Source organism: Penaeus monodon, unplaced genomic scaffold (genome assembly GCF_015228065.2).
Source record: "Penaeus monodon isolate SGIC_2016 unplaced genomic scaffold, NSTDA_Pmon_1 PmonScaffold_9559, whole genome shotgun sequence".
Classification (NCBI taxonomy): Eukaryota; Metazoa; Arthropoda; class Malacostraca; order Decapoda; family Penaeidae; genus Penaeus; species Penaeus monodon.
Window position 1 is genome coordinate 1 of NW_023664946.1, and position 5,000 is coordinate 5,000.

General features: G+C 50.2%; 1 long non-coding RNA gene across 1 annotated transcript; it reads left to right on the forward strand.

Annotated features, from left to right (window-relative positions):
• Positions 1-1,134: 1,134 nt before the first annotated feature.
• On the forward strand, positions 1,135-1,995 carry LOC119572081. The gene is made up of 2 exons (XR_005228683.1): positions 1,135-1,195; positions 1,773-1,995. It is a non-coding gene; the product is annotated as an uncharacterized LOC119572081 (long non-coding RNA).
• The last annotated feature ends 3,005 nt before the right edge of the window (positions 1,996-5,000 follow it).

The window sequence follows — 5,000 nt, forward strand, 5'->3', positions numbered from 1 at the left end:
TTTCCTTCTTCCTCTCTCCTCCCTCTCTTTCTTTTCTTCTCTCTTTCCTTTTCTTTCCCTCTCTCTCTTCCCTTTTCCCCCCCTCTCTCTCTCGTCCCCCCCCCCCCTCCTCTCTCTCTCTCTTCTTTTTTTCTCCTCTTTCTTTCCTCTCTCTCTCTCTTTTTTCTCTCTCTTTCTTTCTTTCTCTCTTCTCTCCTCTCCTCTCTCTCTCTCTCTCTCTCCTCTCTCGCTCCCTCTCTCTCTCTCTCTCTCCTCTCTCTCTCTCCCTCCTCTCCTCTCTCTCTCCCTCTTTTCTCTTCTCTCTCTCTCCCCTCTCTTTCTTTTCTCTCTTCTTTTCCTCTTTCTCTTTTTGTTTTTTTCTCTTTCTCTCTCACACCCTCACCCTCACCCTCACCATCCCCCTCCCTCCCTCCCTCCCTCTCCCCCCCTCCCTCTCTGCAATGTGGATAGCGCACGTCACATATCATGACCGAAGAGAGGCATACATTCGCAAATATATGTGCAAGATCAGCGCAAGATTTCGTTTAACAATGGCGAGCTATGGCGCCCCTCCACCCACCCACTTTACCTCCCTCCCTCAACCCACCCTTCCACCCTCCCTCCACCAAACCACCCACCTTCCCTCCCTCCACCTACCCTTCCAACTTCCCTCCCTCCACCAAACCACCCACCTTCCCTCCCTCCACCTACCCTTCCACCCTAATCCCCCCTCCAACCCTCCCCCCACCCACCCCCCACCCCCCCCTTCCACCCTCCACCTACCCTTCAAACTTCCCTCCCTCCACCCACCCACTCTCCCTCCATCCCCCAACCCCCCCCCCCCCCCCCGCTCGACACCTGTTACCCCCCCCCCCGCCCCGCCCAACCCCACCTCAACATCTGCGACGCGCCCGCGCCCTCGCCTCCCGCCCTCATCCCAGACGCCACCCGTTTTCCCCAAACGCTCTACGGGAAGCACCCTTTTCCAGCCACTCACCTGCCGTTGTCACCTCGTCGCGACCTCTTAATTGCCCCTTCCCCTTAATCCTTTGTTTATCTTTCGTTCTTGTGTATCTATCTGTTTAGCTTTTATATTTGTTTATTTATCAATTATCTTTTTTTTTTTTTTTTTAAGTATGGTAGGTGAGTTGGGTGGGATAGGTGAGTCTGGTGCTTCGAGAAGGTAGGTGAGTTTGGTAGGTTAAGGAGAAGACAGGTGAGTCTCGTGAGTTAGAGGGAAAACAGGTGAGTCTCGTGGACCCAAGGGGAAGAAGGGGAGTTCGGTTTTGAGGGAAAACAGGGTTTTCGTGGACCAAAGGGGAAGCAGGATCCGTGAGTTAGAGGGAAAACAGGTGAGTCCTTCCGGGACTTTTTTTTAAAAAAAGATAAAAGAAAAAGGTGAGTCTCGTGGTTTGGGGAAAACAGGTGATCTCGGGACCAAGGGGAAAAAGGGAGTCTCGTAGTTAGAGGGAAAACGGGGAGTCTGGGGACCAAAGGGGAAAACAGGGATCTCTGAGTTAGAGGAAAACAGGTGAGTCTCGTGGACCAAGGAGAAAACAGGTGAGTTCTCGTGAGTTAGAGGGAAAACAGGTGAGTCTCGTGGACCAAGGAGAAGACAGGTGAGTCTCGTGAGTTAGAGGGAAAACAGGTGAGTCTCGTGGACCAAGGAGAAGACAGGTGAGTCTCGTGAGTTAGAGGGAAAACAGGTGAGTCTCGTGGACCAAGGAGAAGACAGGTGAGTCTCGTGAGTTAGAGGGAAAACAGGTGAGTCTCGTGGACCAAGGAGAAGACAGGTGAGTCTCGTGAGTTAGAGGGAAAACAGGTGAGTCTCGTGGACCAAGGAGAAGACAGGTGAGTCAAGTGGGTAAGGCGGGGCAGGTGAGTCAGTCGAGAGGCGAGTCAGAAAAGGGTTGACCGTTTGTGACTATTAGAGAGACAAAAAAATCATAAAATGTTGAAAAAAGGGAAAATATTTGCAAGAATATTCATAAATGATAATAATAATGATAATGATAATAATAACAACAAAACAAAAACAACAAAAAAATCCTTTAAAAAACAACTCCTCTCATAAGCGCAAATAACAACCCAAAAACACAACCCCCCACCCCCCCTCCCTCCTCCCCCCCCTCCCCCCACACCTCCGACCACGTGGTCATCCTCCTCCGCCAGAGCATTGAAAAAAAAAAAAAAAAAAAAAAATCCCGCGGAATCTCCACTCGCTGGCCTCCACCGACCCGCCCACCTGGCCACCTCCGCCGCCCACTGGCCAACTGCCGGGGCCATCTGTCACCCGCCGGAGAGGGAGCTTCCGCTGGGCTCCCCCTCCCCCCCTCTTACTCTCCTTGCTCTTCCTCCTACTCCTTCTTCGTCTTTTTCTCCTACTTCTGATCTTCCTCTTCTTCCTCTCCTCTCCTCCTCCTTCTATTTCCCCTTTCCTCCACCTCCTTCTTCTTCTCTTTCTTCTCCTTCTTCTTCTTCTTCTTCTTCTTCTTCTTCTTCTTCTTCTTCTCCTCCTCCTCCTCCTCCTCCTCCTCCTCCTCCTCCTCCTCCTCCTCCTCCTCCTCCTCCTCCTCCTCCTCCCTCCTCCTCCTCCCCCCCCTCCTCCTCCCCCTCCTCCTCCTCCTCCTCCCCCTCCTCCTCCTCCTCCCCCCTCCCTCCCTCCCCCACCATTGCGCAATCTCAATCCCTTCTCTCCTTCCTTCCCTATCTACTCTCTTCTTTTTTTCTTCTTTGTTTTTGTCTTTTTATTTTGGCTTCTTCTTCCTGCGTCATCTTTCCCCTTCGACGCCTATTGGTTTTCAGCTTCCATGGCCTCCTTCCTCTGCCCTTCTTCTTCTTCTTCTTCTTTAATCTCTTTTTTTTCTTTCTTTTTCTTTTTCTTTTTATTTTTTCTTCTTCTTCTTCTTTTTCTTCTTCTTCTTCTTCTTCTTCTTCTCCTCCTCCTCCTCCTCCTCCTCCTCCTCCTCCTCCTCCTCCTCCTCCTCCTCGTCCCCCCTTCTTCATCTTCCCTTTTGTCTACCTTCTTATTTTCTTTTTATCTCTCTCCTTCCTTTCACGGCAGCTATTGGTCTTCCGTTTGCACAATCTCCGCTTCCCCCCTTTCTCCTCTGTATATTTTGGCTTCCTCCCCTCCCTCCTTCCCTCCCCCCCTCCCTCTCTCCTCATCCCTTCCTTTCCCCCTCCCTCCCTCCCCTCCCCCCTTTCCCCCTCCCTCCCTCCCTCCCTTCCCCCCTCCCTACCTACCTACATCCCTACCTACTTCTCTCTCTCCTTGCCCCACTCCCTCCCTCCTCCCTCCCTCTCCCTCTCTACCCTCCCTCCCTCTCTCTCTCTCCCTCTCTACCTTCCCTCCCTCCCTCCCTCCCTGCCAACCTTTCCCACAACTAAATACCCATCTCCACCCCCCTTCCTCCCTCCTCCCCCACCCCAGCCCCAATCCTCCCTCCTCCCCCACCCTACCCCCAATCCTCCCTTCCCTTCCCATGACTAAATACCTCATCCTCTACCCCCTTTACCCCCTCCCCCTCCCCCCTTCCTCTCTTACCTGTTTCAATTTCCCTTTTCAGTTTTGTCTTTTACTCTCTTTTTTTCACTCTTTCTCATTCTCATTCTCTCCTCGCTTCGCCTCCTCCCTCCTTCCTTCCCTCCCTCCCTCCCTCTCTCCTTCCCTTCTTCCTTCCCTCCCTCCCTCCCTCCTTCCTTCCTCCTCCCCCCTCCTATCCCCCCCTCCCCCCCCCTCCCCCCCCCCTCCTCCCTCCCTCCCTCCCCTCCCCTCCCCTCCCCTCCCCTACCCTCTCTCTCTCTCCGATATCATCTCTCGAGAGACACAACAAACGCTCCTTAAATTCTCTCATCTCATCTTCGGTAATCCCTAACACCAAGTGGGAAGGGAGAGGAGGGGAGGGGGGGGAGGGGGGGGGAGGGGAGGGGGGGGGAGGAGGGGGGGGGAGGGGGGGGGGGAGGGGAAAGGGAGGGGGAAAGGGAAAGGGAAAGGGAGGGAGGGTGAGAGAGGAGGGAAGGGAGGGAGGGAGGGAGGGGGGGGGAGGGAATGGGGATGAATCTAGGGGGAGGGGGGAGGGAGGGAGGGGGAAGAAAGGGAGGGAAGGGAGGGAGGAAGGAAGGGAGGAGAAAGAATGAAGGGAAGGACAGAAAATTGAAAGGAAGAGAGAAAAGGAGAGGAGAGACGGAAACACAGGGAGAAAGGAGATAGGAACATAAAACAAAAACTGGTGGAAAACAAGGATATAAGAAAAACGAAAGAGAGAAAAAAAAATAAATAAAAGAAATAAAAAAATTAAATTAAATAAAAAACAAAACAACAAAAAACAAACACACACACAAAAAAACAAAGAAAACAAACAAACAAATCAACAAAACCACAACAACAAAAACAAAAAAAAAAACGAAAAAAAAAAAAAAAAAAAAAAAAAAAAACAGATCCAAGAATCCAAAAGAGAAAGAACGAAAGAGGGAATAAGAGAACGCCAAGAATCAAACAAGAATAAGCAAGAAAAGCAAGAAAGGGGGGGGGGGCGCCCTCCCCTGACCTGCGCCGTGTCCTTCTGAATGAAGGAACGTCCGTTGCAGACACGAAAAAAAGGAAAACGGGGGGGGGGGGGGGGGGGGGGGGGAATTCCCTCCCCCCCCTTCCCCCTCCCCCCGCCCTTTTATTTGTGTCTCTTTTCGTTGTTTTATTGTTGTTTGTTTTGTTTGTTGTTTTGTTTGTTTTGTTGTTGTTGTTGTTTGTTTGTTTTTTTGTTTGTTGTTTTAATGTTTTTATTCTCTTGTTTTGGTGTCTTTTTTTTTCTTTTTCTTTTTTTTATCTTACATTTTTTAAATTCTATTTTCCTTGTGTTTATCCCTTTTTATCAATGTTTATTTGTACGTTTTACTTTGTTTTATTTTTTTTTATCCTAAATTTCTTTTTTTTTTTTGGTCTTCATCTCTGTTTATTCGTCATTTCTTTTATTCTAAATTCTCTCTTTTCCCTTTTTATTCATTCATTGTTAATTCCATCT